This window comes from Staurois parvus, unplaced genomic scaffold (genome assembly GCF_062004578.1).
Source record: "Staurois parvus isolate SC_StPar_1 unplaced genomic scaffold, SC_StPar_1.0 ptg000096l, whole genome shotgun sequence".
Lineage (NCBI taxonomy): Eukaryota > Metazoa > Chordata > Amphibia > Anura > Ranidae > Staurois > Staurois parvus.
Genome location: NW_028317892.1, coordinates 5,073,697 through 5,086,428, shown reverse-complemented (window position 1 = coordinate 5,086,428; position 12,732 = coordinate 5,073,697). Strand labels below are relative to the sequence as shown.

The window sequence follows — 12,732 nt, the reverse complement described above, 5'->3', positions numbered from 1 at the left end:
AACATTGGTGGGTGTTTAGTTGGAAACACTGGGGTTCAATGGATTACTCACACTCCACACTCTGCTTCCCATTCTGTTGGCTCCATCTCCTGGAACTTTAGTGGTCATGCTGGGCAGAAGATTGCTCTGTAAGAGCAAAGGAGCCAAAGCTGGGTGCAGGGTTGATGGCTATAGCACCCGGCAGCGGGACACAGTTCAGATCGTAGTACACCAGGATTTTGTTAAAATCCTGGGAAAAGTCTGAGAAATCTGGAACTGCTGGGAGCACTAAATTAAGATCATGGTTATGGTCAGAGGTCTGGGATTCATTATATGAGTTATGATTAAAGTAAAGATTAGGTTTTAAGTGTTTGGTTAAGTATCAGGGTTTTAAATTGAGTTAAACAAAGTAAAGTACATTAAAACCTAATAAAACAAATCTCATATAATCGTATAATCGTGAAATGTAAAAACTGATTTTTAGTCTTTGTAAATCTGTAGCTTTCTGTTTCAGTAGTTTATATTAATTTTTCAAAGGGAAATAATTACAAGTTTCAGACCAGATATAATACAGCTGTACTACAGCTTCTATGAATGAAACACAATCAATGAATGGAGGGAGGAAAGATGACTGATACCCCCCCCCCCCCCCACTCCTCCACTCCACTCCTAAAAAGACAAAGATGGAAAAAAACTTTATAGCAGTTTAACCCTTCCCTAATGAAAAAAAACTTTAAGGTAATAACACAACACAATTAAAGGATAGTTTCTCCTTTGGAACATGTTATGTGTGCCACGTGTATTTAGAGTGGAACATGTAACATGTTCCCACTCCTACCTCCTCTGCCCCCTATCCCCCAGCGGGCTGGAGGTCCACTTCCCACACCTGCTGTCACAATTTAAAAACAGCAGAGCCATTCAAGACTTCACCCACACGGTTCCGTCATTCATTTACAGAGTTTTGTCAATGAATAAACTACAAGTCCCAATGGCCGCCGCAGCTGACAGCATGTAGTTCTCAATGAATTGTGAGGTCATTGGTGGGCACTCTCGTAGCTCAATGAATTCTTCCTGCAATTCAGTAACTATCTGCCTGTACAGCAGTGTTTCTCAACTCCAGTCCTCATGGACCCCCAACAGGTCATGTTTTCAGGATTTCCATTATTTTGCACAGGTGATTTGATCAGTTTCACTGCCTTAGTAATTACCACAGCTGTTTCATCTGAGGGAAATCCTGAAAACATGACCTGTTGGGGGTCCATGAGGACTGGAGTTGAGAAACACTGCTGTACAGTGTGGTGAGAGTCTGCAGGAGCCTGGCATTGCACCCGTGATCTTCTGAATGCAGGTGCAATGATTTACAGGTTGCTGTGTATATAAATGCACATTTTTTACATGCAAAAAGATGTGCATATATTTTTTTTTTATAAAAGGTGAACTTATCCTTTAAGCTCGTTGGAGTCATAGCAATCTTTTTTTTCCAGGTGGTGAATTGCATTTTTTTAGTTAGTGCTCTGTCTACAACCTTTTAATTGTGAAGACTGTGAGCACCATGAATGGTCCAAATGGTGTAGAAAAACCTTACCCTACAAGCCTAGGTCTGCTACTTGCACAGCTCATAATTCCAAACCTCTACATATGGTACAACAATGAAACTGTGTTCCATGGTACTGTATATACCACATGAAACAAATATAGGTGGAACTTAAACAATTTCTACAAAACATTTACTTATAACTCTACTCTATGAACAAGAGTATACCCTGACCGCCGGCCGCGGGAAAACGCAAATCGCGTTTTTGCCACGTTTTACATTTTCCTGCGGTCGGCAGTCAAAACGTTGCCATGCTGAATGCGATTCTTCAGCGTTCAGGAGAGGGAGGTTTAACCTCACCTAAATGTAGCAGCTCCTAAACTCTGCTAAAAGCCTATGTATACATGGACACATAGACTTTTATGGAGTTGAGTTTAGGTTCTTTGGCCAAAAACTGCCAAATGCTTCTAAACTCGAGTTTAGCAGCTGCTCATGTACATGAAGCTTTAATGGGCTCATGTACACAGGGCATTTGAAAAAATGAACACTGGAAACTGACTGCTAGAAAATGTAGGTTAAAAACATCAGTTTAGCTGCATTTACCTGCTGCTTTTAGCCGCATTTGCGTTTAGAAGCGTTTTTAAAAGATAACCTCAGGAGACCCTCCCAAATGCCCAGAATGCACTGAAAAATAGTAAATAATTAACTATTTCAGACATTTTGTGAGAAATAGAGAGACCAGAAGCAGAGTGAGCACTACTTTCTGATGGATGTTGCAACTGTAGCAAAAGTGGCTTGTGAAACATGCTTGGCACTGTAAGAGGAGCTACATTAATATTATACAGGATTTATATAGCGCCAACAGTTTGCTCAGCGCTTTACAATATAACATAGTGCTGTAATACCTCCGGATGCATTCTGGAGTGCACACAACACTCCTTTTTGCTGTGTTCCAGTATAGTTCTGTGCAGAAATAATGCAGCACGTTCTACCATTTTTTTCCTGCATGTTGAAACCTGGAACTGATGCACTGGTGTACTAGGTCCATTTGAATACATGGAAAACGCTGTGCATGTATTTTTGATGAAGAAAAAAGGGTCTGGACAGCATATGGATACGGACCAGCCTAAAAACGCGCATAAACACGGTTATAAGCGTTTGGCATTTGACACGCCGGTAAACTCTACTCCTGAACGCGATTTTTGTGCTTAAAAAAAATGCCTGTAACCTCAACTGCCTGTAAACGACATAGTGTACATGGACACATAGGAAAACATAAAGGAGAGTTCAGGGGCTGCTGAAAAACATGCACAACTGCTCCTAAACTTCAGTTTAGCAGCTGCAGTGTACATGAGCTCAGGGGCGGACTGACCATTTGGAAACTCGGGCACTGCCCGAGGGCCCGGGGTCAGTAGGGGGCCCCATGAGATGCCCCTGGTACCTTTTTTATAGGCTTTTTTGAGTTTGGGCAAGGACACAAGGGCCCCATGATCCCCTATTGCCCGGGGGCCCCATGAGTTGTCAGTCCGCCCCTGCATGAGCCCTTATTGTCATAGTAATATGAAAAGTATTTAAACACATTCTCATGACAGAAGTTGTTACTGATTAACTGCAAAATAGTCACACCAACGCAAACAATCTAACCTAATGTTTCATAATGAGATGTCCTTTAATGACAGTGAATAGTGCCCCTGCAGTATTCACTGGGCTGATGTTCTTCCTGAAATTCAGTTTTCAGTAGGATTATTCCGCACAATCACAAAAACGGTCAACATCCCATAGTATATGACTTTAATATAGTAATGAATGGGGAGGGGGGCTTTACGTTATAGCACTTAACATTTATTCCAAGATTCTGTATACCTGTCAGGAATCTAGTGCAGCTAATGAGTGGGGATCGGGGAGGAGGCAATATTACAAGCTCAGTTTTTGAAAGATTGAGTTTGAGGTAGTGATGTGATATGTCGCTTAGTAGATTTGTGATACGTGAGGAGATTGAGGGGGTGAGCTGGGGAGTGGAGAGATAGATCTGGGTGTCATCAGCATAGAGGTGGTATTGGAAGCCATGGGAGGTTATCAGTTGGCCCAGGGAGGAGGTATAGAGAGTGAAAAGGAGGGGCCCAAGAACAGAACCTTGGGGTACCTCAACAGAAAGGGGAAGAGGAGCGGAGGAGGAGGAGTTGTATGTGACACTGAAAGTGCACTGAGAAAGGTAAGAGGAGAACCAGGAGAGAGCAGAGTCACAGAGGCCGATGGAGTGGAGTTTACTGAGGAGGAGCGGGTGGTCGACTGTGTCAAAGGCAGCGGAAAAAAGTCAAGGAGTATGAGTATGCAAATTGTTCTGCAGCTAATACTAATTCCCGTGCAGTTAATGCTTGTGCATGTGTATCAGCACACAGACAAGGCCAGGCATGCACCGACACATAGGTGCATTTCTATGCGCCATCGCGCATCGGTGGGCACGTCTTCGCGCATTGGAACCAAGCTGCCTATTTAAAAGAGACTCTGCTGTGTATCAATCGCTGGATGTTCTTCAACTTCCTGTGACCCGTGTTCCTGTCTGTACTGACTGATCTCCCGTTGCTGACCCACCTTAATCCTGACCTTGCTCTGTGAAATTCTGGATTCTGACTGGCTTGCCTTAGACAACTCTCTGCCAGATCTCCTGGCGCTGACCTTGGCTTGCCTCTAACTATTCTCTGCCTGATCTCCTGGTGATGTCCTTGTCAGGGACCGCCGCGGCTCCGTCCCTGGCGCATGCGCACTAGCGGCGGCTCACGCCGGGACACAAGCACCAGGTCGGCCAATGACAGCCCGGGGCGTGTCCTGGGCGGCCAATGACAGTGCAGGGCGCGATATTTAAAGATGCCCTGCACTGTCGCAAATCGCCGCAAGGTCTGACTTGTTACCTGAAGTTTCCTGTGCCCTGTGATTATAGACCCGGATTGTTTGACCTTCTGCCTGCTCCAGCTCTGACCCGGATTAACTGACTACGCTGCCTTCTCCTGAGTTTGACCCGGATTGCCCCTGACTACGCTGCCTTCTCCTATCCCGACCCCCGGCTTGTTTGACCATTCTGCGGACTGACTTCGATACTGACCCTGCGTGTGACCTGACCACTCTCTGCCTGCCGTCTCTGTACCTCACCATTCCCCACGGTGACAACCGCCGGTTTATCCTGCCTGGTCCTGCCGGCCTCCTTACATCTGGCTCTCTTCTGGTTTACTCTCATCCCCGGAGGCTCCCTCTGCCACTGGTGGTATTGCTCGGAGGTCGTGACCTGGTCCTGGTTCTGCTCAAAGTCCATCCCCACCATCAGGGGCCCTGGTGAAAACGCAGACCGGGACTTAGACTCCACGCTCCGGGTGATTCCGCCTAGTGGGCTGCCAGAGGTACCACCTGGCGGATCCGTAACAGTCCTCAGCTTGCTACTGGACCTCGCTCTGCTTGCCAACCAGGTACCGACACCAGCCTGACTCCTGACCATGCTGCTGTCTCACTGTGTATGACCCTGGCTCACCTTGACTACATCCCTGACCATGGCAATCACCTGCTATCAAGCTATCAGCACCCATACTTCTTTGAGCCTTGTACCTCTGTCACCGCATTCAGGGGTGCTCAGACCAGAGCTGCAAGGTAAGTCCTCTCGTCAACTCGGCCTTCAACCAAGGTACATGGCAGAAACATCCAGCCATGTCTGAGGCTGAAAGAGGTGCTACCCTTCTAGAGACTCTGTGCCAACAAATGCTGGCTCTAACCCAAGCTGTGACAAATCTGTAGGAGGGAAACTTCCAGCTCGAGGGACAGATACAGAACCTGTCTGCCGCTGCCACCACCTCGATTCATAGCTCCGCTACAAGTGCAACTGAGCCAGCCTCTACTTCTGGGAACTCTCAACCTCTGACTAATACTGTGGTTATACCACCATCAGAACCTCGGATGCCAACCCCTGAACGATTTTCAGGCAATCGCAGGAAATTTTGTGCTTTCGAAAATGCATGTGAACTGTACTTTGTTCTGCAACCTCAGACTTTCGCATTAGAATCTGTGAAGGTGGGGTTCATTATCTTCTTGCTGACTGATGAGGATCAGGCATGGGCGCACCATCTCCTAAAACAAGGCAATCCTGTCCTTAACTCAGTAAAGACTTTCTGTGTATCCATTGCTCAATTCTATGAGGATCCAAAACGCACCACTACAGCAGAGGCTGTGATAAATGCACTTAAACAGGGTTGGTGGCCGGTGGAAGACTACACCAGCAAATTCTGCAGATGGACCACTGAAACAGCCTGGAATGATGCTGCTGTAAAATATCAGTACCGCTTGGGCTTAAATTCTCCCATGTTTCCAGTAATTCTTAACATACCCTGGTTACAAGCTCATAATCCCCTTGTAGATTGTGGTACAGGGATTATAACTTTCCACTCAGCCTATTGCCAGCAGACCTGCCTCAGCACAAACCCTGTTAACCTTACACTGGGCCTCAGCAGTCAACTGGACTCTAATCTTTGCCTGCTAAGACCACCAGTATATCATGACTTTCTCAATGTTTTCAACAAGAAAGGAGCAGATTCTCTTCCACCACATCAGTCTTACGACTGTCCCATTGAGTTGCTCCCCGGGGCAGAGATTCCTTTTGGCCGCATATTCGCTCTGTCGGAACTGGAACTACAGGCTCTTTGGCACTACATTGATAAAAATTTGAAAAAAGGTTTCATCTGCCCTTCATCATCACCAGAAGGAGCTGGCTTATTTTTTTTTTTTTTCATTTAAAGATATGTTTATTGAGGTCCAACAATTAAACAGTGAACAGTCAAAACATCTCACAGTGCCAACATGTCCGATATGCCAAAGTGTACAACAAACAGAATAAATGTACTCCAATAAAAGAAACTATACATAACCAACTTAGGTATAAAGAACTCACTCAAGATATTGGATCTATAGAGGACAAAGTAAGGGGATTGGAAAGCTACCTGTCCCATTATTTATTGAATACTTTTGATGTTTTCCTAAGCTCAAAATTAAGTTTATACAGGGGAAGGAAATCATTAACAAGTTTATGCCAAGAGGCCACTGTGGGTAGACTTGATCCTTCTTGATCCTTTCCAGGACAATAGAAGCACTTTCTTAGCAAAAAATAGAATATCGATAAAAATCTTTTAGCGTATTGCGAGAGTACTAGATCCCCAAAAATGCCTAAGAGACAGTTCTTGGAACATTTGGTAGGCCCACTGTTGAGGATATGAAGGAACCTACCTCCTCCCAGAATTCCCAGACTGTCAGACACGTCCAGAAACAATGCAGGAAGTCAGCCATTTGTCCACAGACTCTGAAGCAATCTGCCATAGGTAGTAAACCCATTTTATGTAACTGGCCGGCAGTAAAGTGTGAAAGATGGAAAATTTTTAGTTGAATAATTCTATCTTTAGAGGAAATGACAGATTTATTGTAGGTATCACTGAATTCTGACCAGTCTGCCTCTACTGAAACCCATTTAGCTTGGGCAACTAGGAATCTAGGATTGAAGTCTGTCACTACAGCAGAGTAATTAGTAGAGATCAATTCAGTAGGGTCAGGTTGTCGTAATAACTTTTGTAAAGGTTTATCCAAAGTCCCAAATTGTGTACGTACTGCATGATGGAGTTGATAGTAATAAAAAAAATAGTGGGAGGGCATATTAAATTCCACTCTTAGTTGTTGGAAAGTCTTAAAACCCAAAGAGAGAGAGAAAAGGTGGCATAGGTATATGACCCCTCTGGAACACCAACATTGGGGGTCAGGCAAAGAATAGAGTTCTTGCAAAGTGTAATATACCATAGAGGGTTGTTGGGAGACATGACCCAGGATGTCTTAAATATTCGGGGCAGCACTACATTAAACAAAAACAAGGAGATACGTAACATTGTAGTAGCAGGACGATTGTGTACTTGGAGTCAGTAAACAATATTATGAAGGGCTTGTAAGGACGAAGCAATAGCTGCTTCAATGGTGGTGCAGGCATTAGCGGAGGTAGGGAACAGTGAGTCATGTATATGAACCATTTGAGATGCCAAGTAATAGAAATAGAAATTGGGGAAGGCCAGTCCCATCAAGGAAATGGGCAACCTTAAAACTTCCACTGCCATTTTGGGGGGGCCATGTTTCCAAAGAAATGCTGTACAAATAGTATCAATTTGTTTAAAGATGAATTTGGGTATTTTGCAAGGGGAGTTAGCTAGTACATACAACAGCTTAGGGAGATAAATCATCTACAGGATATTAACCCTATCCATTAAGTCCAACGGCAGGACCATCCACTGGTGTGCACCCACAGCTGGGCAATCAATGTACATACGTTATTATTGATGTAGGAAGACAATGGCACTTGTACCTTGACTCCTAGATATATGGACATGGTAACAACTTGTAATCTGGGCTCCGGGGGAATCACAGACAAGGCACCAGAATCCAAGGGGAATAGGCTAGATTTATCCCAATTCACCCGGAAGCCAGAGTAGTCGCCAAAGACAGTAATTTCATGTAGTAAAGAATGCAAGGAGTCCTTTGGATCACCTAAGTAAACCAAGGTGTTGTTGTCTATTGTATCAAAAGGGAGACCTCTGATAGAAGGGGAATTGCGGATACAGCTAGTAAGTGACTCTACTGTCAGTGCAAACAGCAGGGGGAAAAAGGTACATCCCTGTCTTGTGCCCCTGTGTATTGGAAAGGCATCAGTAACGTAGGAGTTCACTCTAATTCTGGCTACAGGGTTGGTATAGAGCAGGGGTCTGCAACTTTTAAGACATAAAGAGCCACTTGGACCCGTTTCCGAAGGGAAAAAAAAGACTGGGAGCCGCAAAACCATTGCAACATTTAAAACAAATCCGACACTGCATATATTGTTTCTTACCTTAATGCTATATACAGGATCGTGCAGTTAGCTTCATCCCCCATATATTAATTCATCCCCCATAGTAATTCATCCCCCCTATAGTAATTCATCCCCCCTATAGTAATTCATCCCCCCTATAGTAATTCATCCCCCATATAGTAATTCATCCCCCATATTGTCTCAATTCACTTACCTTTGCTCCGCGCGTTCCTCTCGCTGTGTTCCCGCGCTGTGTTCCGGTCTTCAGGGCGGACTGTGAGAGGAGTTCGTCACGCTGCCCCGCCTACATCCTGGCTGCCCCGCCTACATCCTGACAGCTAATGTTCCACGCTCCGCGGGCCGGATTAAAAGAGTCCTGACTTTTGAGGCGGCCGCCCGAGAGGAGGGAGGGGAGCAGGCGCCCGGCACACAGAAGAGCCGCATGTGGCTTGCGATCCGCGGCTTGCCGACCACTGAAACCCTATTGCCTGTCACCTGGTGGGCAGTGTGCTCCGGAGCCGCAGCAAAGATGAAAAAGAGCCGCATGCGGCTCTGGAGCCGCGGGTTGCTGACACCCGGTATAGAGTAAACGTATCCAGGCTATCATATGAGGGACAAAGCCATAGCGGTGTAATATCTGAAATAGGTAGGGCCATTCTACACTATTAAAGGCCTTACATGTGTCTATAGAAACAATAACACGTGTAGAGGAGCAGTCATGAGGGTATTGCATATTGTGGAATAATCTGCGAATGTTCATTTTAGTGGTGTGACCATGTATAAAGCCACCCTGGTCTCCCCTCACCAGGGCTGCCACTACACCATTCAAATGATTGGCCAAAACTTTCCCCAGAATGTTTGCATCAACATTAATAAGGGAAATTGGCATATATGAATCACATTTAAGAGGGTCTTTATGAGGTTTCAAAATGAGAACAAACAGTGCCTCTCGCATTGTGGGGTAAAATGCCTGCCTTTAGAGCCTCATTGAACATCCAAGGAAGAAACTGACTAATCACAAGTTCTATTTCCTCAACTGAGACAGGTACATCCAGATCCCTTCTTATGCTCAGAGACAAGGAGGGGAGGGTGACCCGTGTCAAATAGCCTAGCAATTGATCTGTGGAGTAATGGGTTATAGTAGCATAAATATCAGCATAGTATGACAGAAAGGCATCTGCAACTTCAAGAGGTGCAGTACCCAACCGTACAGAAGGTAAGTATATCCAGGGAATAGAAGTAGGGGCAAATTCAGGTCTAGTCAAGTAAGCAAGTAGGTGGCCAGCCTTGTTACCATGTTTGAAATGTATTTGTGTAGCATAGAGCATCTTTTTTTTTAGTAAGGTCTAACAATCGAAGTTCAAACTCTCTACGCCTCAACAGCCACTCTTCCCTAGTAAGGGGATCAGGGTTATCAACATAACTACTTTCAGCCGTCACTATGGCCGACTCCAGTTCCTCAGTGCCTATTTGGGTATTTTTACGTAGCATGCCAGTGACAGACATAAAGGTTCCATGGAGGGTAGTTTTAAATGGTTCCCACTCCGAAGGAAGGATCGACATTGTCCAAGTTTGAAATCCAATAGTCAGCAATACCCTGTGTACATTCTCCCTGTACTACCTCGTCCTCCAACCACAGCGGGTTCAAGCGCCACAGTTAAGATCCAGTGTATGGAAGTAAGAGGAGGTCCACAGTTAGAGGTGCATGATCTGAAATGTCCCTAGGGAGGTAGGAAACAGCAAAGGAAGTGTGGTCACAGGAGCAAAGGCCATATCAAGACGTGACATAGTGTGAAAAGAGTCAGAATGGCAGGAGTACTGACGTGCATTAGGGTGTTTCCATCGCCATATTTCAGTAAGATCATACACTTGTACCCAGTCACAGAGCATCTGATAAATTCCACCCCCTCCCCAAGCGGTCAACAGAAGGGTCTAATACTGCGTTAAAGTCCCCAACATTGAGTAAAGGGCCACTAGGGAGGGACAGAGTCATAAGGGATAATTTAGTTAGGAGATCCGGAGAAATCGGAGGTGGAATATAGACATTTACCAGTGTAAACATAATATTTTGAATGGTAAGGATGCAAATCTCCCATCCGGATCTGTTTTCATTTGGACAATATCAGCTGGGAGGATTTAGCTAGCAACACAGAAACACCATTGGAGTAGGAGGTATTGGTAGAGTGGAAGGACTTAGCGATCCAATGACGTTTAAGGGCCAAAAGCTTAGATCCAATTAAATGGGTTTCCTGGAGACAAACAATATGTGTCTACGTTTTTAAGAATAGAGAATTAAAATGACCACTTCTGGTGTGAATTCAGTCCTCTAATGTTCCAGGAAAGAACTTTCAGTGGTAAAGACATAAAAGATCAGTATAGACATAAATATAAACACAGGATATCCACGTAACATGGAGCACATCAATACAGCTAGACAATAAAACTGTGGAGAGAAGGCATGTGAGATCAGCAAGAAAAAACAAACAAAAACATCTTGTATCCAACAAAAGAATGCCCAAAAACCCTCCCTGCCCACCCTGATCTTCCATCCCCAACTTAGAGAGCTTGGATCCCATTAACTCTTGAACGTACAGTGGCTTCACCACTAACAGGTCAGAAGGCATGCTGAAGTCCAGTTGGCTCTTTATAGTAGATATCAAATCCTCTGAAAGGGTAAAAAGAGTCCCTGAAGCAAGGTCAAGAGTCTTCTCTGGGCAGTCCATCACCACAAAAGGTGTTTAGTGGGAGCCAAAGGTAACAGGATCTGCCAGCACAGGTGAAGTAGTCTGAGGAGAGCTCTAAAGAGTTGAAAACAGGTTCTGGCAAAGAGCAGGTAGATAAAAGTAGTAGTGTGCCAGGGAGAAATAGCACAAAATAAGTCATGGAATATCAGCATACATGACCAGAGCAAAAACAAAGCCTCAGGAGGAACGGAGGGTAGCAACCTGAAGGGGTGAATACAGGGCACAGGAAAGCCTTACAGAGCTAAAGTCATCTACGCCTGGATTCTGGCACGAAACGATCATCCAGCCAAGCCATCACCTCTTTTGAGTTGGTGTAAAAGTGAGCTTTCCCAACATGAATAATGCACAGTTTGGCTGCAAAGAGCATAGCATACTGCAGGCCATGAATCCTAAGGCGTTCTTTTACAGTGGCAAAAGAAGCACATTGGTTCTGCATGTCCACAGAGATATCAGGATAAATAGAGATGGTAGCACCGTTATATCGAAGTGGCCCCTTCTCTCTAGCAATTCGGAGGATGGCGATTTTACTTTGAAAGTTGAGAATCCGTGCAATCACGGAGTGAGGAGGGGAGCCAGAAGGGCATGTGTGATGGGCCAGCTCAATTGCAAAGTTGCCCCTCAGCTCCAAAGGTGTCAGTCAGCCAGGAAGAAAGAAACTGTTTAGATGATCCCTCAGAGCATTCAGGAAATCCCACAAAATGCAAGTTATTACTGCGGGAACAATTTTCCAAATCGTCCAATTCAGCCTTGAGAGCCTCCATTCCATTAGTAGCCAAGTGCACTGAGGCGGCCAGAGGATGAAGAGTGTCTTCTAGGGAACTAATGCAGTCTTCAGCCACCCCCATTGTCTCCTGAAGGTTTTGTACATCTTGTTTCAACAGAGAGAAACCGACATGAATGGTCTCTATCTGCGTAGTCAATGAAGTCTTGCAGTCTTGTATGGCTTGCATAATCTGAGACAATGTAGGTTCAGTAGGTTGCTGATCAGCATCCCCCTCATTATCAGTGTCAGAAGGGGAGCCCAAGGGAGATGAAAGGGCTACAGGCAGAGTGGAAAGCTCAGGAGGAGAAGCACTCACCGATCCATTGGGGTCGGCCTGGGAGAGAGCAGGGGAAGACAGAGTGAGTGGAGCCAGTGTCATCTTGCCTGTGAAATCGGGCCAGTTTTTCCGCCACCGAGGGGGCCGTAACCTGCCAGATTTTGACCATGGTAATGCCCCAGTGAGGTGCCTGCTGTCAGGAGGAACAGGATGCTGCGTTTTAGGTGAGGATTCAGTGCAGGAAGTCTGAAGGATAAGAGCCAGAGCCATCGGTCCGGTATCAAGCCATGTCGTGAGGAGCTGACATATTCTTTTTGGAAAAAAAAGACTACTCTCTCTGACCTTGTGGACTACCGGGAGCTCAATAAGATTACTGTAAAAAACTGCTACCCGCTCCCTTTAATTTTTAAACTTTTCAAAGATTCCAGACGGCCCAGATATTCACTAAGCTTGACTTGAGGGCCTATAACTTAGTACACATCAGGGAAGGGGACGAGTGGAAGACAGCATTTCAAACTCGTTTTGGGCATTTCAAGTACCTGGTGATGCCTATTGGCTTGTGTAATGCCCCTGCCACATTCC

The 12,732-nt window shown here is 45.3% G+C and overlaps 1 protein-coding gene across 1 annotated transcript in view; it reads right to left on the bottom strand.

The window, feature by feature from the left end:
- The window catches only part of LOC149467965 (metalloprotease TIKI1-like), a 185,344-nt gene that overhangs the window by 131,138 nt on the left and 41,474 nt on the right, over positions 1 to 12,732 (bottom strand). The window lies entirely within an intron of this gene.